The 20,185-nt window shown below is 59.1% G+C and overlaps 1 protein-coding gene across 1 annotated transcript in view; it reads left to right on the top strand.

Annotated features, from left to right (window-relative positions):
- The window catches only part of TBC1D22A (TBC1 domain family member 22A), a 326,227-nt gene that overhangs the window by 244,920 nt on the left and 61,122 nt on the right, over positions 1–20,185 (top strand). The window lies entirely within an intron of this gene.

Genomic DNA, 20,185 nt, shown 5'->3' with positions numbered 1-20,185 from the left:
TGCGAGCAGGGTGCTGGGTGCGGGCCGCGTGGAGGCTGTTGTGGCTGAGCAGCCGGTCCAGCTCCCGGAGGGAGCCGGTGGAAGGGGTGCGTCGTACCCACCGTAGCTGGAGCCGACACGTGGATTTCGAGGACCTCAAATGAGAGAGAAAACTCTGGGCCCCTGTGCTGTGCTGTGGGTCCACGGTGCAGGGCTGAGGCCGTCGGGGCAGCCGGGATGCGCTCTGTGCTGCCCGTGTCCTCCCGGCCCTCGCTTCCCCTCCAGTGGGCTCCCCTCCACGGCCCCGCTCCTTGTGGAAGAGGCGTGGGCTCCCTCCCTAGCGAGCGAGGGCCCCACGGGGCTGACGGGAGAGCACGCGGGTGTTTCCAGGCCACATCTGCCGCCTCCTGCTGCCACCTGGACAGTGAAGCCGAGCCCAGCCCTCTGGGTCCGGCCCCGAGCGCCTGGGGGGCCGGTCCCGGGCTGTGGAGGGCTGGGGCAGGAGGCCGGGAAGCAGCTCGGCTGCGCATTTTGGGGGCTTGGGCTCCAGGGCACCCTGCCTGCTGGCGGGCACCGAGCGGCGCTTCAGCTCTCGCCCCTCTGCACTCAGAGCTGCTCTGCGCCCCGAGGCCTGCGTTCCAGCCTCAGTGGGCCTCCCTCGGGGTCTTTGGTTTCACGTACCTTCTCTGGAATTGCTTTCCTGTGGAAAAACAGCCACAGATGCGGCTTTTATTTTATTGTAACATGGGTGGGCCCCAGACAGTGGCCGTGGCTCGGGGCTCGTGGGCCTCTGCGTCCCTGCGAAGCCCAGGGCTGCTCCTCGGGCGTCACCCAGCAGCGGCTGGAGTCCTGGGGAGCGCGTCCCTCCTGGCTGGTGCCCTGGGCGCAGAGGTGGGTCCTAGGGCTGCGCTCCCTCCCCGCGTCCCTGGCTGCACTTTATGTCTGGAGGCCTGGTGGGCACAGGTGACTGACTACAGGGACCGCAACCCCCGACCCCCGGGCCAGCACCTCCCCTGGCAGTTCCTGGGACAAAAGCCGCCCTTCTGTCTGAGCCACTTGACCTCCTCCCAGACCATGGGAGTAGGTGTGCCTGTGCGCTGTTGAGGAGGGTCCCTGGCCCCCCAGTCGCTCGCTCTCTGGGGTGTGCACCGGGGCTGCAGTCCCACCACGCGGGCAAGGACCGCGTGAGCTTCTCCCGGCGTGGGCGGTGTGGCAGCCCCCCTCCCCAACTGTGAGTGAGACTGTCCCCCCCGCCCCCAGGGGACCTGCCTGGGAGGAGACAGCCAGAGGGGTCAGCACCTGCTGATTTCCTGAAAGATGGGAGATTGAAGTGCGTTTCCTGGTTTATATTTCTTTTTTCCTAAATGGCATTAGAATGTCAGCCAGCTCAAGGTTGCTTTAGCTGTTCGGGGTCTTTCGTGGTTCCATACAAATTTTAGGTTTGTTTTTCTATATCTGTGAAAAATGCCATTGGAATTTTGTTAGGGAATGCCTTGAGTTGCTTTGGGTAATATGGACGTTTTCACAGTACTGATTCTTTCAATGCACAAGTGAGGAGTGTCTTTCCATTTATTTATGTCTTCTTCAATTTCTTTCATCAGTGTTTTCTAGTTTTCAGTGAACAGATTTTTCACTTTCTTGGTTAAATTTATTCCGAAGCATTTTGTTTTTGATGCAGTTGTGAATAGGATGGTTTTCTTAATTTCTCTCTCCAACAGTTCATTGTTTGTGTATAGAAATGCAACCGAGTTCTGTATATTGATGTTTTCTTTATCCTGCAACTTTACGGAACTTGTCTAAAGGTATTGAAATTATCTCACAGAGGCATCTGCACCCTCATGTTCATGGCAGCTGAGATATGGCACGACCGAAGTGTCCATCGATGGATGAAAAGATAAAGAAATTGTGTGTGTATACATGTATGTGTGTCTGTATATACGTGCGTGCACACACACACACACACAATGGAATGTTACTCGGCCTTTAAAAGGAAGGCCCTCACGGGCATGGCCGACGTGGCTTAGGGAAGGTCAAGGGAGGAGGCTGGGCAGCCAGAGGAGGGCATCCCCGGGCAGGAGAGGACGCACCAGAGTGTGAGCCAGGGAGAGAGGCCCCAGGGCAGCAGAAGGCTCTAGGATGACGGGACCACCCAGAGGGGAGCCTCTAGGCACACGTGGGTTTTCCACACTCGAAAAATATGACCAGTGTGACCGAGGAACTGAATTTCTAGTTTTCATTTTGGTTCACTGAGATTTATATTGAACAGGCCCACCCAGCATAGCTGCATGCAGCACTGCTCTGGCAGGGACTGGTGGAGTCAGCGGGTCAGGACCGTGGGCATCGGGCAGCAGCGGGCAGGTCAGGGCCCGTGGGCATCGGGCAGCAGCGGGCAGGTCAGGACCCGTGGGCATCGGGCAGCAGCGGGCAGGTCAGGACCTGTGGGCATCGGGCCACAGCGGGCAGGGTCAGGACCTGTGGGCATCGGGGAGCAGCGGGCAGGTCAGGACCCGTGGGCATCGGGCAGCAGAGCGGGCCGGTGCAGGTCCGGCGGGGCAGTGACTTGAGCCAGCCCTGGGGAGATCGTGAGGAAATAGACTTGGCTGGAACCCCCTGTCCTCCGAGAGGTGCGCCTGTGCAGGGAGGGGGCCGCGGTGGGAAACCCCGGGCATTTCCAAGCTGACGGGCTTGTCGGTAGAACCGAAGAGGTGGGCGCGCCGGGTGGTGGACAGCTCTGCCCCGTCCCTCCTTCCCCGGTGCCCCGAGGCTGATTCAGAAGGGTGTGCTCCGCTGGGACCTGTCTTGGAGTGAAAAAGAACGTCAGCAGCTTTCTGGAATGGAAGTGTGAGAGCCAGGTTCTCAGAACGGTGGTATTGGTTCTCTACATTCTAGTAACTTCCTTCCTTCCCATTCTGGCTTTCACTGAGGTCTTCCCATCACTGGCTGATACTTGGGGCGTGAGCCCTGGTAGAGCCAGGGCCCCAGGCCAGGGGAGGGGGCGTCACAGCCCCGTGTCCACGCAGAGGTGATGATGTGTGTGACTTCAGGAATGGCAGTGGCCCCCGCCCCATCCCAAGGACTGTGGCTTGGGTAGGTGAGGGCGTGCTGAGGGTCCCCACGGAGGCTGACGTTTCCCACAACCTATGATTGTGTTAGAAGAAAAGGAAAAACTTCCTTTTGCCAGGTGAGTGTTGCAAGGTAGCTTCACTGGCTTAAAGCGTTTATTAAATTCCTTCTTAGTGGTGTCTAAAGGCCACTGAAGTTCTAATGAAGAACGTATACGTACTGCTCGTGTCCCCGAGTGCATCTTTAGGGGCCGGCTGTTGACACAGGAGAGGAAACGTGGGCACACACACTTCGGGGCCTGGCTGGCGAGCCGCTCCTTTTCTCACCGCCCCTCCCTCCTGGTGCAGGGCCATCTCACATGAGCCTCAGAGCAGCCTGGGCTGGTGCTCCCGGCCCTTGGCCCTGGCTCTTGGCACACACGCTGTCAGAGGGAAGTGGCAGGAGGGCATTTTCTACCAGTAAAGCTCCGAATCGCTCTTCTGTGGCCAAATGGAACATAAGGATTTGTTTGGATGTTCCACATAAGCCCCGTGGATACTGTGACCTCTGGGACTCTGGCAGAACGGACTCTCCATCCTAGCCCAGCGCTGTCCTTGTAGCCTTGGGCAGGTCCAGTGTCCTGAAGCTCAGCTCCTAGGATTGCTGTTGGGACTGAAGGAGGAGTTTCTAATGCAGGATCGGCAGACAGGTCCTGTAAAGGGCGAGACAGGCAGCATTCTGGGCCCGGGGCCACGTGGGCTGCACAGCTGCGCAGCTGTTCGGGCCCAGGGGCAGACGCCAACCAGACTCGTGGGGAACTGGGTGCTTCCCACGCGGAGCTTAGAAAGCACCGTGCACGCAGTGGGCTCTGGGTAAGAGCCCTTTTCTTCCCACACCGCTGTCCCCGGTATTTTGTAAACTGTAGAGCTGTACAAATTCTAGGTTTTATTGCCGGGCTGTCACTGTTATCAACCAGTTTTTACAGAAATTGGATCTGGGGTCTCGGAGCTCAAGTGACTTGGCCTCTGTGTCATTCCAGCGGCATGTGGCCCAAGCAGGGTCCCACCACCTGGGCCCCCGCCATCCACGTGTCCCCGGCCCTGGCCGAGCACTCTGCCATGTGTGGGGACAGTGGGGCTGTGGTCTGAGGAGCTGGCACCCTACAGCTCCCTGTGTGTGAGGGCAGGGGACCGAGCTGCAGCCTTCTGCTCTCATGCGGTGGCAGGGCTGTGTGTTGAGCTCCTCCAGGGTCCTGGGGGCCTAGCTGGGCCCTTTCTGAGATGCGGCCCCGTGTCTCACAGCTCCCGGCCGCACCAGTCAGGGGCAGGGGGCAGGGCAGGGCCTCCGGGCCCGTTGAAGGCCAGCTGCCAGCTGCCCCCTGACACGCCAGGGCCCCTGCTGGCTGCCGCAGAGCCCTGCATGCCCCGAGATGCTGAGCTGGCTCTGATCCCGAGATGCCTCGTCTGCTGCGGCAGACGTGGCCTTTGCACCATTTTAGGTGAAGTCTCCCCATTGGTGCAGCCTCCCGATCCTTGGAGGCGGCGAGCAAGCTGTCGCCAGAGGTGAGCCCGCCTCTGCACTTCAGCAGACTTCCCGGCCTCCCGGGAAGGAGCCCAGCAGTGTGGGACCCCTGTGGCCGGCCGGGCCCCGGGGTCACAGTCAGTGCTCATTTCTTGGGTGCCTGCTGTGGGCCTGGCCGTGTCCTCGGCGCTGGGGACCCAGCCACGGAAGAGGTGGGTCCTGATCTCACAGAGCCCGCCTCCCGGCCAGGGAGCCCAAACAAACCCTGGGAAGAAGGTGGGCCTGGCTGTGTGTGTGTTGGGGGGCGCAGGGCTGTGCAGCCGGGGGCAGTGGTGGGGAAGGAGGTGGTCCGCAGGAGGTGGCCCTGCAGGGGCGCTGCTGTGTGACGGGAGCTTTGGGAGGGGCTCTCAGGGAAGAGCATTTCAGGCTAACGGCGTCCTGAGAGCCCGGCCAGGACCGGAGGTGCATGTGGAGAGGCCTGCAGGCTCCAGGCGAGAGGCGCGAGCAGAGCTGGATCTGCAATAATCAGGCACCACGTGTGACTGTGCCCGATGCCCAGGCATCTTCAGGCTGGGACATCTGGTGAAGGGTACAGTACGGGTGTTTCCAGACTTTATGTACACCCTGAAGTTTGAAGGTGGAGTCAGAGGGACAGGCTGAAGAGTGAGAGGCAAGGCTAGGTCGGGGGATGCTTCTGGAAGGGCCTGCAGTGGTGCCCGCTGCCGGGTGTCTGTGTCCTGCCCTCCTGCGGGCACCGCCCCCTAGTGTGGGCTGCAGGTGGTGACTCACTTCCTGCAAGGGGATCCAGCAAGCGTGTGGGGACGTCACCTCTGGGACTGTGACCCCGTCTGTCTGCTCCCACCCTGGCTTTCTCCGAGGGGAGCTGCTGCCACGTTGTCAGCTGCCCAGAGGGGAGGACCCGAGGCTGCCATCAGCCACGAGCCTGGGGACACGAGATGACCACGGCCCCAAGCTGGCCCTGGGCTGAGCCTGTGAGAGACCCTGAGCCAGAAGACCCAGCCGAAGCCAGGTCTGAGCCACGCAAACAGCAAGATAAGGGATGCTTGTCCTGCTCCGGTTCATGGGGTTTGCTGAGCAGCAGGAGATAATTAATGCATTTGTGTTTTGGTGGCAGGAGATGGTTCAGGTGTGTTTACTGGGTTGGGCAAGACGGGGTGGGATAGACTGGAGAGGGCGTGGGAGGGAGGAGTCCTGTCGGGCCTCCTGTGCTGGAGACGCCTGTTGGCCCTCGAGGGGAGGGGCCCTGGGCAGCCGGCGGAGGCCTGGCGCTTGCTCCGGAGACTTGCAGGCAGGTGGCAGGAGGTGGCAGCTGTCGGCGGAGAGGCGGGCTGTGGAGGCCCGTGGCAGATGAAGCCCTCAGCTGGGGCCTTTGAGTTTTCAAATCTGTCCTTGATGTCCACACAGAGTGAGCACGGTGTTGGTGCCCACTAGTGCTTTCAGATGAAAAAAAAAATGTTTTGCAAAGGTTGGGAGGCTGGGGGGTGTGCCTTCCCAGAAATAACTTTGAATTTGGAGTTCAGCCTGTCAGTCCATGGAATTGCATTTAAGTTCTCATTGGAAATGCAAGTTACTTCTACTAATAACACTTTTCTAAGCCCAAAGTGGGCGTATCTTCTGATGTCCTACGGGCATCTGTCTTTCCTTCTATCCGCCCTTCTTTCCCTCCCTCCCTCCACCCAGCTGCCTGCCCACCAAGTACAATGTGCACAAAAAACAGAGCGGTGGGGGGGGGGGCGCTCCGGGACTCCACTGAGACCTGCGAGGCAGCATCCCTGCCCCCTAGGGGTCTGCAGCCTGGGGCGGAGGTGGACGCGTGATGTAGTTACAGCCCGGGCAGGAAGCGCTGCGATGGAAGTAATGAAGTAGGCGCCGGGCACTTGGGGGGCACCGCACTCTGCCCAGGGGTGCTGAGGAGGCTTCCCGAGGGGACCTTGAGGGTCGGAGGGTGCACGGGGAGTTCTTGCGGAGGACGGGGCACAGAGCCGGCTCGGAGCGAAGCAGGGGCAGCTTGCACGGGAGGGAGAGCGTGTTCCAAGGCTGGAAGAGGCGGGTGGGCACGGCTTGCACTGCAGGGTCTGCTGGGTGTGGTTGTTCCCAGGGTGTTTGGGGGCCGGGACAGGACAGGGGCCGTGAGGGGCGGCAGGCCTATGGTCTCATCCGTGGAGGTGGGCCAGCTCTGTCCCCAGATGGTGACTTGACCTCTGCAAACCTTGGTTTCCTGTCTGTAAAAGAGAACGGAGCCTGCTCCCGTGGCCACGCCTCTGGCTCCACCTGTGATGCTTACCTGGAGCGGTGGCCACACCACCAGCCCCACCTGCAGCATATGACCTGCTACTGTGGCTGTACCTCTAATCCCACCCGTGAAGAGTCCCCATTGCTGCTGTGAGGGCTGCCTCGGGGCTCTGGTGAAGGCGCCGGGCGCTGAGCTCTCGGTGATGGTTCTCGCCAGCCCCGCATCCTCCCGCTGGGCAGTGGCGGATGGAGCCCTGGGGCCCAGGGGAGGAGCTGGCGGGGCGGCCGGGCATCCTGCCGAGGTGTTTGTGTGGGCGCGACGGAGGGGCCAGGCGTGCAGGAGGGTGCGGAGCTGCAGGCTCTGCCCCGTTGCTTGTCCAGCCTCGTCTTTGGGTCCTTCCCTCCTTAGCGACTGGTGCTGCGTTCGGACGATGTGCAGGCTTTCCCGAGGCTCCATCCTCTGTTCTGTGGTCCTGCGTTTCCAGGGGTCGTTGGGACCTGCTCTTCAACTCCTCTGGAAGGTGGCCCTGGGCCTTCACACTCCGCGGTGCCCTCAGGAGTGTGGGTTGCGGTGCCTGATGGTGGAGAGCACGCTCAGTGCAGAGCCCACGGGGTGCCGAGCGGCGTGCCAGCCGCGTGGCTCTCCTGAACCTTCCAGGCTCTGCAGCGCGATTCTCAGTGACTCAGGCGGCACTGAGCCTGATGGACTGGGTTAATCTCATTAGACTGGAGAAGCAGGTCGCCTTACAACATACTTTTTCATAAGCCCATTAAGGTTTGAGGTCATGAGCATTGCACATGGGCCCCCCTCCAGGAAGCAGGCGTAGCTCGCTGTCAGCCGGGGAAGGGTATAGAAAGGAACATATTCAGTGAGACTGTGCTCCCTGCTTAGTTTGCGGGGAGGGGCTGGAAGAGGGCTGTACCCCCTCCTCCGGAGCGGCATTGAAACAGGGGCCTGGGGATTTAGAGGTGGTATTTAAGAAGTATGGAGAACGGCCTTCGTGACGCTAAGACTTTCTTTCTTCGTATCTCCATCAGGATGGCTTTATCAGAACTTATTCAGGGCTTGGGGACCATGGAGATGTCTTTCCTCTGCAGGCCTGGTTCAGGCTGAGTGAGACCTGTGCCGCTCAGTCCTTGCTAGGGGGCTGCGTGTCTTGTCACTTCCCTGTAGGTGCACCACCGACCCCTGGTCCTGGCAGGCTGTGGACTCCGGGACAGGCCCCCAGTCCCTTAGTGACCAGTTAGATACACCCAGGGGATGACCAGGAACAGCCGGTGAGTGACCGAACCACAGAGGACAGCTGAGGAGGGCGAGACCCCTGGGGACACACGTGCTGCCCACATCTAAGGGCCGGGCCTGACGTTGGCATCCGACCTGGTCTTTGGGGCTCTGGGTGTGGAACTTGGGTGCGTGGGCAGAAATAATGGCGGTTAGCATCCAGAACATGTTCCTGCTGGCTCTGCATCTCCCTGACACGGTGCCCCCGTCTCCCGGGTTCCAGCTCCCACGGAGTCGTGGCGCCGGCCAACGCTGCCGCGGGTAATCCCCGCGTCCTCCCCCCCCACCAAAGTGGGGCTGCTGGAGCCTTGGCTGGGTGTCCAGGGTCTCGTGTGCACGCGTTTCAGGTGAGGAGGCTGGAGGCCTCGCGTGGGGTTACACTGAGGATAATAGCTCTGTCGCATTTGTGCTCAGCTTTAAAATGATGCATTTATGAATGTTTTATCTGCACTGTGACCTGAAGCAGCTTGTCTGACGTTCTTTGGCCTCTGGACAGAAGGCTCAAGAGAACTGGGGGCTGTTGGAGGAGACCCAGAGGAGACAGGCTGTGTCCCTATGCGGTGGCCCCGGGCTCATGGAGAGGGCAAGGAGGCGTCCGGCCTCCAGCCCAGCCCCGCCGGCTACAGAGCCCGGGCATCCTGACGGGACTGGGAAGGGAGTGACGATCCCTGAGGTATGTCTTTGTGGCCACTGAGCTGGTCACCTGCACTGGGCGTGGCCGTCCAGCCCCTCAGCACCACTGGGTGGCGGGAGCGCAGAGGAGGGGCAGCCCCAGGCAGGGTGGGGAGGCCAGGCCAGCGTGTTCACAGGGCGCCGGGATGTGCCCTCAGGAGGCCGCTCTGGGAGCTGGCAGCTGTGTGGGACATGGAGCTGGTGGCGTTTACAGGGTCTCCGCGTGTGCACACGCCCTGGGCGGCCGGCTCTGGGAGACGCAGGGGAGAGCGCCCTCCCGCCCGCCGGCCATCAGGCTGTGGCACGGGGCTGGGGCACCTCAGCCGTGCTCAGGCTCTGGCTTCTTTTTGCCACAGAATCTACTGATGCCCTTTGTTCACCTGCCCTCAGGAGGCCCTCTGTTCAAAAGCCTGGGCTTTGCCCCCATCTGGTGACCGAAGGGCCTATGCAGGCATCGTGCGCTTGCGTTCTTCCCCGGGCCACTCGGGCTGGGCTTCCCCGTAGGTGTGGGTTGAGGGCAAAAGGAAGGACTTGTTCACCTGTGCCTTAAATGAAAGGCTAGATTGCTGTCAGCCCAAGGGGCGAGAGCAGGAATGAGAGACCAGCAGAGGAGGGGCCCGGCTGAGACCGCCGCCCGGGCAGGAGCTGGCTCCCTGCGTGTGGGCGAGACAGGAAGCCCAGGGGAGGGCCTGCGACTCACATGGCGTGCGTGGACCTTCCGTGGTGACACTTCCTGGGGTCTGCCAGGCCCAGGCAGCGTTGCCCTGGGAAGGACAGATTTCATCGTTGTTGGGCGAGGAGGGGTGGCATCGGTTCTTTGCTGGCCCGCTTTCACAGCCCAGATGTGACCCGGCCCCTCTGGGCTCTCTGGGTGGGCCTGCTGGGAGGCGGGGCCCGATGTGTTCCCCAGCACGTGCGTGTGCTGTGCCTCGACCCCTGCCCCTGATTACACAGGCCTCCTTACCAGGCGCAGGGCAGAGTGCAAAGGTCAGGGTAGACGTGGCATCTCAGGTGCTTGTGATGGTGGCTGCCAGGCCTGAGGGGGGGTGGGACAGGCAGAGTCACAGTAGGCGCTGGGACACCTACCCCCGCCGGACCTTGCTCGTGTGCCGACCCCCAGGTGCATGGGGACACTGAATGAGAGTCGCCGTCCTTGCCTGGCTCCTCCCCCTGTGAATGTCCTGAGTGGGGCGGGGCGAGGCCGTCTGGTTCGCTGACCCTGGCGCCCCGGCAGGGCACCCGCTGCTCTTTACTCGGGAGCAGCCTTGGAGGTGAGGACGCCTCGTGGGTGTGCCGGGGGACATGTGCTGAGAGCTCCTGGCAGACGTCCTGGCCGTCCATGCAGGGGCGCTTCTCTTGACCACTGTGCCCTGGGTTTACAGACTCTTCTTTAAGGGTCTAGCATTGCCCGGTAATTACCCTGATTTTTACGTCCTCTGGAGGAAACTCAAAAAGTAAAAGTTAGCCTGCGAATTGCCTTCTGGAGCTTGACCTGGTGCATCCCTAGTGTGGGGAGTATTCTCAAGGTTTCCAGTCCAGTTTTCCGTGACCTTTTGTTAATGACCACGAGGAGAAGGCCATGGTGCCCTGGGGTGGCCGCTCAGTGCTGCTGGTGGGCTTTGGCTTCTTCCTGGGCCCTGGGAGACCAGGCTTTGTGACATGAGGACAGTGTCCTGGGCTAGCCATTGGCTTCCTCTCGCTGTGTGAGCATCGAGCTTTCCAAATGCTAACCTAGCTCCTCCGCAGACCTCTTTGTACTTAACTGTGAGTGCAGAGAAGCCTGCTGAGCAAAGTGCAAGCCTACCCTGGGGTCACTGAACATCAAGGCCCCCTTGGGTGGCACCAGTCGCATTGCTGTAGATAAACCTTAGACCACGATTAAATTCCCAGTGGGCCTCCTTCACTGCTTATTTTCTAAAATTTTATATTCTTTTATTTCACCCTGAGAGTATGTTGCAGAAACATTTTAGAGAAAAGAAAACCCTCCCCCTGACATAACTAGCCACTGTGGAAGCATGCTAGTGTTTCTTCTCCATCTTTTCTCGGCAGTTTTTTTAAACGCAGTAATCACGTATTATATACAGTTTTGCTTTCTGCATTTGTTATACTGCCCCATCATGACGCTTTTTGTTTTTTTCTTTGCCCCTGTATTAGTTCCTAGTCCTACAGCCATCGCTTTAAAGGGTTGTGTAATATCCTGATAATATCCTGCCCTGTGGATATATTATCGTCTGCTTAAAGGTGGTGGGTCAGTCGTGCAGTGTAATTATGACTGTGATGTGACCTCTGTGTGTTTAGAACTTTTTCTGTATTAATAGTCCCTTAAGACAGAGGCGCAGGAGTGGCCTTACGGGGTGAATGGGCGTGACGGTGTTCAAGGTACTGGATGCGAATCGCTCTTCAGGGGCATTGCGTGGATGTCGTGACCAACAATACCTGAGAGGGACACTTTCTTCACCCTTGTTGTCATCAGGCTTTTTAACTAATGTTATTTTTCTTAACTTGACTAAGCAATAGATGGTAATCCCTCGATTCTGGTTTTATTTCTGTGGTTACTGTTAAACTTCTAAAGTTTCAGATATATTGATCTTTAGTAGCTGCTGTGCTGTGTTTTAAGATAACCTTTTTCTTGGTCCATGGTTTTTTTGCGGTACGCGGACCTCTCACTGCTGTGGCCTCTCCCGTTGCGGAGCACAGGCTCCGGACGCGCAGGCTCAGCGGCCATGGCTCACGGACCCAGCCGCTCTGCGGCACATGGGATCCTCCTGGACCGGGGCACCAACCTGTGTCCCCTGCATCGGCAGGGGGACTCTCAACCACTGTGCCACCAGGGAAGCCCAGGGCGGGACATTTTTAAACTGTAGGGAATCAGTTGAGTGTACCCATCGCTGCCACCGGCGTTTGTCTGGGCCCGGGGCTGGGACCCGCAGGACAGGCTGTCGGGAAGGGTAGAGCAGAGGGCATGCGAGCCCACCGCGGACGTGCAGCCGTTCCCCAGGTGGCGGCTGTTTACTCCATTTTTTGGAAGAGAAAACCAAGGTTCAGAGAGGCCGTGATTCGTTCTCTGCGGGTCTCCCGCTGTCTGTGGCCGCTCCGGCTGCCCTCCCTGTGTGCCCAGCTCCTGTTGCCTTGTTTATAGCCCGCAGATCCGCTCCCAGGTGCGGCCTCACGGACTCTTTGCTGGTGTGGCCGAGACCTCGCGGGGCAGAGGCACTGGCCCCACTTGTGGCGATTCCAGCTGTGCTGCTTCCCCCCCTTCTCAGGCCCTCGGAGTCCAGGCGTTCCTGTCCCCCTCGTCCGTGTGATAACAGGACAAAGGCTCCTTGCCTCCTGTTGAAGTCCAGTAGCAGGGCAGGCGCCAGGCACCTGCTGATGCTACACCGTGATTCCCGCACCGCAGTGCCGTGTGGAGACTGGCGGGGGTGCTGGCTTCCCGGTCCTTTAAGTCACGCTCCCGCCCGTCATGACCATGTGAACAGGGAGGCAGGCGGTGTGTTTAGCACAGGCCTGGGAGCCCTCGGGGCCGGCACCGCCTCTCTTTAGGGACCAGGCTTCTCAGCCGAGCATGTCCTCAGAGCCTCCCTCCTCTGGACACTGGCTGCCTGTCCCCTTGTCCCCATGCCCCCCGGTGGCTGTCCCTGCCCCCCCATCCTTTCTGCTCCCGGGGCCGCACGTCACCATGTCACCGCACTTCAGAGCCTGCGTGGGCTTCCTTTATCCAGAGCAGGTGAGACTCGGAGGGGGGCTGGCCCAGGAGAGCAGGCTCCTCGAGGGCTGGGCCTTGGCCGCATGGGTCTCTGGGTCCCAGTGTCCAGAACAGCGTCTGACACAGACGTGCTGCTGTCAGTGTCTGTTAAACCAGGTGGCCTAAAGGAAATGACATTGAGGACTTGTGTGTCCGTGCTTGAGCACCTGCGGGAGGCATATGGGGTCAAAGCAGGCTGGGCCGCTGGGTGGCCTTCCCCCCCGCCCTGCCCACGCTGCATCGCGAAGAACCGGCTGTCACAGCAGGGCTGTGGCCGCGTCCCACGCTTCCCTCGGCCTCCTCGTAGCAGCCGGGTGCAGTTGGCGCCCTCACGGCCACCTTCAGGTGAGGGAATCGGGGCTCAGCCAGGGCAGTGCTCTGTCCAGAGCCACCGGCCGGTGTAGCGGGCCTGGCAGACAGGCCTGGCTGCAGGGCACCTCCACGGCCCATCACCCCCGCTTCCTGCTTTGTCGTGAATCCATGTACTGGACGTCTGCATGTTTGACGCGTGGAGCCCTTCCTCTGCTGGGGAAGGAGCGGTCGGTGGAGAGTAGTGAGAAACAGTGGGGCAGGGGGCGGGCAGCAGGGGCTTTCCCGGTGGATTCTCCCCACCTCCCTGCCACGCCCGTGCCCACTCCCACTCAGCCTTTGAGAAACCTTGGCTTTGCAGCTACTTTTCATTGACCTCATTTGAGCTGCAGATTTCAGGGTTTTTTTTCCACGTTCCACTTGAACATTGAGTTATGAGTGTTTTCACCCCCAACTTGAGCACATCTCTGTCCATCCCCTAGAGATGCTTGCTCACCGCAGGGATTGGACAATCACGTAAAATGTTTTAAAGACTGGAAAGAGTTGCAGATTTCCTAACAGGTTTTTTTTACCCCTCGCTGCCCAGCACGTCAGAATCAGGGGCCTCCTCTTCCATCGTGAACTAGTTCGAGTGACATGCAGGTGTGTTTCTACCTGAGCCCTGGCAACACCCCACATGGTGTCCGGTCCGGAGGTGCCTGCCCTGCGGAGCCAGCATGCGTTTCTGGCTTCTATACTTTACAGTAACAGGAGGCATCTTATTATTATTTTGAAGACTGTGTTTGAAGAGGACCGTCTACAACTCGCCGAAGTGTGGGTCCTGCATCGAGTGTGGCTCTTCTGTGTCCTGTGACCACTCAGCTGCCGGGAAGTGTCTGCTCCTGGCACAGAGGCCTGGGGTGGGGGAACCGTGAGCCGCCTGGCCTCCAGGGACGGAGCGGGAGATGGCACACACCCTCATCCCTAAGTGGGACTCGGGGGGCTTGGGACACTGGAAGCAGATGCTCATTTGGGCGGGACTGGGGCAGTTCGTGCCCGATGGTCGGGCGCGTTCTCTGCACTCATCCGCTCCGTTATGATTTCAGATCGGGTCGCCAGCAGCCAGTCCCCCCTCCCCGGGTCCCGAGCAAGTGCCGGAGAGCTCTCACCGCTGGGCTGCCGCTGCTAAGGGCTCCTGACTCTGTTTTCGGGAAAGGCTGCCGATGTTTCTGCAGGCAAATAACTGCCAAATTACATGGCAAGGAAGTGCTGTCAGAAAGGGGTGAACGATTTAGTTATAAACCCGCTCAGCAGCCTGTGCTTTCTGGATGCTTTTCTGTTGTGGAGTGTGAATGGCGCCTCCGCCTTCCACTGGCCCAGTGCCTCTCAGATCTCAGCTTGGTGGCGACAAAGGCGGGCTGTCGTCGACATTTCACTGTCGGGGGTCCTGTCTTTGCCCACTTGAAATATACCTGCAGCCCCCCCCAAAATGGCATTCACGGTCATTTAAGGTAGCTGTCAGGATCCCTGGAACGTGAGCTCCTGGAAGGCACGAGCCTGGTCTTCATCCCTGACCCCCTCGGCCACAGTCCTCTGTCCCCTCCGGAGGACCTCAGGGACGACGAGCTTTAGGACTCAGGAGGGCCCGACTTGTTCCCACAACTGCTACCCCCACCCAGCCCCGGCTGTTTTCTTTGCCTGGCGGTGGCCCCGCTTTCCGTGGTCCCGAGTCCCCGGGGCTGTGTCGTGTCTGTGCCCTGGCTGAGTGCCCTCTGCCCTCACAGAGGCTCTGCACGAGGATGGCTCGGCCCCTCGGGACAGTCCATCCACAGCGTTGACCTGTCTCTCTCCTAGAATTTTATACAAATGGAACCCTCGCAGGATGCGCTGTTTGTCTGGGCTGTTTCACGCTTTACAATTATCTTGAGATTTATTCATGACTTTGCATTATAAGTAAGTTCGTGCCTTTTAATTGCTGAGTCCTCCTTTGTTGTAAAGGAGTCTTTCCTTAAAATCGCTACTTCCTCCCCATCTCGAGGTTAGGAGGTGTGACAGGGTATGTCCTCAACCCTCTTTTCTTGGCCGTCAGACAGGACTTGTGATGTTCTCTGTGACAGCGATTCTCAGAGCCTGGTCCCCGGGGCGCAGCATGGCATCACCTCGCTAGAAACGCACGTTCTCAGGCCCCACCTGACCCGCTGCATCAGAATCTCCGGGGGTGGCCCAGCCATCTGTGTCCCAACAAGGCTGAGGAGGCTCCGGCGCCCGCTCAGGCTGGAGGCCGCTGCTCTGGGACTGCGGGGAGGTCAGGACTTGGTCCTGGTGGTCGCGAGGTTCAATCAGAGATGGCTGGTAGCTCCTGGAACAAAAGCGTCTCATGTCCCGACTGGATTGCGGCGTGTCCTTCCCGCTCCTTTCTGCTCCGTTCCCATGTGGGGGCACCATGGATTCCTGACACGGTGTCTGGTGGCTTCTGTTGCTATCAAGATACAAAATGTAGAAATAGGTGGATGTTATGATATGAATGCAGAGAAGAGCAGGAAAGTTCCACCATCCCTCACTGGCCTTGTGGGCGAGGAGAGGCCCCTAGAGGCATCCCGAGCCCTGAACAGGGCCCTTCATCCACCCTCGGGCCTCTCCCGCCCGGTGGCCCCTGCAGCGCACGGCACGGCCAGTCACCCCAGCCACGCACCTGGCCTCGTCTGAGACCCGTCCCTCTCAGCCTTGGGTGCACGTTGGAATCGCTGGGGCAGTTTTAATTCCAGTGCCTCATCAGACCAGGGTCTTTGGAGGGGAGCGTCCAAGCAACAATGGCTCCTGACCCCCCCATCTCGATGAGTTCAAAGTTCAGCCAAGGTTGACCCTGTCCTGGCCTCTCCCCTTCCCTTCCTCCCCACCTGTTGCTCCTGCATCTGCGATAACACGTGACTTCTCCTCCCATTTCCACCACCAGGCAGCACCCTCTGTCCCCGGGATGGTCACAGAGCCTCCTGCAAGCCAGTGCTTGTGCTCACCCTGCTGTCTCTCACCTGCCCTCCGGCCCAGGCGCAGGGCCAGACCACCGCGTTTGGTGGCCCTGGGGGCCGTGCGGTGGCGATGGATTAGCCGGTCCCCTTCCTCTGCTTGGAGTGGCTGCTCTGGGCCACCAAACCCCTCATCTGGCACCAAGCGTGGCGGTCGTGCTGGGTGGGGAGCAGTGGCCGGCCCGGCCCTCCCTCCTGGTGGGCGTGCAGAGTGGACCAGTGCTCAGTGGCCCCGGGCAGCTGTGTGGGACCGTCTGGCTGCTCCCTGCCGGGCAGCTTCATCCGCAGATGCCACGTGTGCTTAGTAAACACGGGACCAGGGACATGGAATCACTGTCCAGTGTCTGTACAGATTGAGCTATTCAGCTCAATGTGGTCCATGTCAGGAAGGATTAAATGCTTCAATTGGATGATTTCGCCTGATGGCATTTTAAGTACAGAAACGGTAGTACATTTTCAGGGGGAGAAAAGAAGTCCTTTTCTTATTGCTGTGAATGCACTGTTATCAGTACACCTCTGTGGCTTTGTGGCTTTGGGGGCCAACCCGGGCCTGGTCGTGCTCAGCAGTGGGGCAGAGCTGGGCACCCTGTACTGTCACTGTCACCGTAAAGCCGAACCCTGGGCGCACCTGGGTTTTCATAACGGAGAGTGCTTCGAGGGGCTTTGTCTTCGTTATCCTTGGGATCTCGGGTGTGATAAGGTGTCAAGAATGAGCTGCTTTTAATTAAATTTCACAGAGGAAAAATGTTAACTCTAGAAGTGTCTTTCTTTTCTGCAACTGACAGTGTCTTTTGAAGAATGTACTCTACACATTAATCTCCATCATTACCAAGAGGCTGTTCTAAAGGATGTATCAGTGTTTTAAAAAGAAGCAGAGTCTCAATTGTAAATTAAGGGTATTTTTGAATCTGTCTCTGGCTCTTCACTGACGTCAGCCCCGGCCTCAAAGTTGCGCGGCACAGATGTGGTTTTTGCTCAGGTGGTGGCCTTTCTCCCCAGGAGGTGAGCAGAGACCTCGCAGGGCCTTCTCCCGTCCCCTGGCCAGGTGTGCCTGGACCTGCTCCAGAGCAGGGGGGTCGAGGAGTAAATTGTGTCCAAGATTTCATTTCCCTGCTGTGCTTCTCCATGGTGACCCAGCAAGGTCCTTCCGTTCAAAGGGCTAAATTGATTGGATGGATCCCTGGAGAAGAGCTAAGGGAGCATATCCTCGGGTTTCCCCGCTAATTTTAGGGGCCGAGAGATTAAAGATCTTGAAGTCTCTACCACTCCCCGCCCTCCAGCTGCATGGGAGCAAAGGGAGGGAGGAAGAGCCCGAGGCTGCTCTGCCTGGAGCCTTGTCCCCGGGTGCCACCCAGGCTTTTGGTTGCCCAACCTCATCCCTGTTTCCTGGTGCCAGGAAGCAGCCAGGTTTCGGTGTTGCGTTTGGTCTGGAGGCTCAGGGACCCCTGGTCACTTCCGCATCCCTCTTGGAGTCTGCGGCCAGCCCCCTTGGCTGTGGTGCGTGGGGCAGGGGAGGGGGGATGGTGGTAGGTAGAAGGATTGTGGAGAAATGCTGAGCCGCGTTTTGGACCTGCTGACTTGGAGGACCTTGGACACATCTGGGGACCACGGCCAGTGGATGACTGGACCTAGGGGCCCAGGAAAGGAAGGCCTTGCCTGCGGACACCCTGCGCTGTGAGGTGTGGGACACACAGGGAGCGTGCTTTCAGCAAGCCTGTGTCGTTGTGACATGCCGACACATTGTGGGATCTGAGCCACCAGTAATTAAATAAGCCAGGGCTGCACGTAGAGCACACAGTCACTTCCCCAAAAGTCGGCAGTTTTGTTGAAAAGAGAAAAATGACCCCAGTTGCACGAAAACAATCTCAAAGCCACCCCCTGCCCAGTGCAGGAAGGTGGCTGCCCTGGAACCCCTGAGTGGGACTTCGGCGAGGGCTGACCGCTGCGCCCCCAGAGCCCCAGCTGGGTCATGGCCCAGCCGGTGGAAGAGAAGCTCACCCGGGACAGCCCCATCCCTGTTCCTGTTCCTTTGGTGACGGACTCGCCAGGCAGCGGGAGGCTGCAGAGAGAAGGCTGCAGCAAGCAGTCCCACCCCGCCTGGCTGCTTGGCATTCCTGGAAGGGAAGGGCGGGTTTGGGGGGAGTGATGAGCACCCACAGGATTCCCTGCCGTGGCTACTCAGATCTAGGAGGGCCGAGCTTACCTGGGTCGCCTACTGCCTTGAAGCTCCCCTGCGTCTTCCACGGAGCAGCTGTCCCCCTGGGGCGGCGAGGAGACCCCTGGCCCCTGGATGGACTTGACCTCAGAGCACATTGGTGTCTCTGCTCTCACCCCGGCCCACTTCTTCATCTGGTTGTTTTTATCCAGTTTTAAAGCTTGTTCTGGATAGGTGATGGCAAAACTTTTGGGGGCTTTTTTTTTTTTTTTAATTGGGTGGCACTATTCCCGCAGGCCTCCCTGCCTGCATTGGCCCACCTGACACCAGCCTGCTTTAAAGCCTCCTGCTAACCTCCTTCCAGGAGTGTAGAGGCAAAGGAAGGCTGTTGAAAGGCGAATCCCAGTGCTGTTCTTCCAGGTGTTATTTTATTTTTTTAATTTTTATTTATTTTTGTCTGTGTTGGGTCTTCGTTGCTGTGCCCAGACTTTCTCTAGTTGCGGTGAGCAGGGGCTACTCTTTGTTGCGGCGCACAGGCTTCTCGTTGCTGTGGCTTCTCTTGTTGTGGAGCATGGGCTCTAGGCCCGTGGGCTTTAGTAGTTGTGGCACGCGGGCTCAGTAGTTGTGGCGCACGGGCTTAGTTGCTCTGTGGCATGTGGGATCTTCCCGGACCAGGGCTCGAACCCGTGTCCCGTGCATTAGCAGGTGGATTCTTAACCACTGCGCCACCAGGGAAGCCCCCCAGGTATTGTTTTAAATGAATAAATCCTGCCTCCTCTTTCATTCATCCTAGTGATGAAGAGGTGAGACTCGGGGGAGAGAGGGCCTGCAGAGATGGGCACAGACATACACAGGGTAGACGGGGCCTTTCTGCCTCCTGAGAGGCTTCCCTTTGTGTGACCGCAGTGAACTCTGGACATGGTTGGTGCACAGAGGGCCAAGGAGCCAGCTGAGAGGTCCTCGGGGTTGCTGCCACAAGGCCAGGCCTGTCCCACGCTGTCCTGTTCTGTCCAGCCCAGGATGGTGGGGATGTTTGCGTGCATCCTCATGGGTCAGGCCAGAACAGGCAGAGATGCTGGGGCTGGAGCCAGGGCCTCAGGAAGGAACGGTGGCCGTTTATGCAGTAACTCCAAAGAAACCGATGAAAACCACGCGTACGCGCACACAGCCGTGCTCTGCTCAGCATTTGACCAGCCTTGAGGCTCTGCTGGGTCTGCCTTTGAAGGTGCGGGGAGGGGAGAGGCACCTGTCAGTCTTGTCTCCCTGGAGCACACGTGTCCATCTGTCTGTCTGTCCATCCATTCATATTTGATGCTCTGAGCACTTGTGTGGGTATTTGGACCTGTCCGAGTGCTCGTGCCGGACATGAAAAGGCAAACGAGAACACCTTGTGCCTTGGGGGCCTTTAGGTGCGTGGGGGACAGAGGGTAGGTGCTCATTCACCACAGCCAGTAGAAGGTGCTAGGCAGGAACTGCCAGGGTGGGTGGCTCAGCCGTCCAGGCCGCAGGCAGGCTCTGGTCTCCTGGCTCTTGTCTTCTCAGCTGGCCAGCAGTGGGGGACCTTGTGGGCAGAGGTCTGGGTGCCAGGCTGCAGGGGCAGGTACCTGCTGTGTGCCACCACCACCTCGGGCGAGGCATTCCCTGTGCGTGGCCCGCCGTCGGGGAGAGGACCCTGTTCCCCCAGGCCCCCTCCTCCCCTCTGCCAGCATCTCGGGGGGTGAAGCAGACATCACGATGGGCCGCCAGGAGAGCCAGCCTCGCCCGGGGCATTGCGCCCCTTCCCCAGAAGTGTGCACAGCAGGACACGAGACGTTGAAGGTGAAAGGCCTCCCGGTGTGGCTGTGGCCTTGCTGCGCCCTGCAGGCTCCCCTGTGTCTCACAGGGACTTAAATGTAGGATCTGTCCTGGGCTTGAATGGTCCCGAATCATGTCAGCAGGTGGAATCTGCAGGGTAGCATTTACATACCTGTAACGTCTCTCAGACCCTGGGGCCAGAAACTCCAGTGGTTGCTCTATTCATGGACTTGTGCTGCAGTAAAATGTGGTAATTGTTGAATATCTGTGGAAATGGGTATGATTGTGTCCTCTTTAATGAGCTAACAATTTCATGACGAAATCTCAGCAGCGCTATTGTTTAGAATAAAAGGAGACATGCAGATGAGGCCAGGGCTCAGATTGTGGTGTGAACAATGCTGGCAGCCTCTTTATTGGACCCATTAATTAAT

This window comes from Mesoplodon densirostris, chromosome 11 (genome assembly GCF_025265405.1).
Source record: "Mesoplodon densirostris isolate mMesDen1 chromosome 11, mMesDen1 primary haplotype, whole genome shotgun sequence".
Classification (NCBI taxonomy): Eukaryota; Metazoa; Chordata; class Mammalia; order Artiodactyla; family Ziphiidae; genus Mesoplodon; species Mesoplodon densirostris.
Note: the sequence above shows the minus strand (reverse complement) of the source record. Positions and strands in the feature narration are given on the sequence as shown.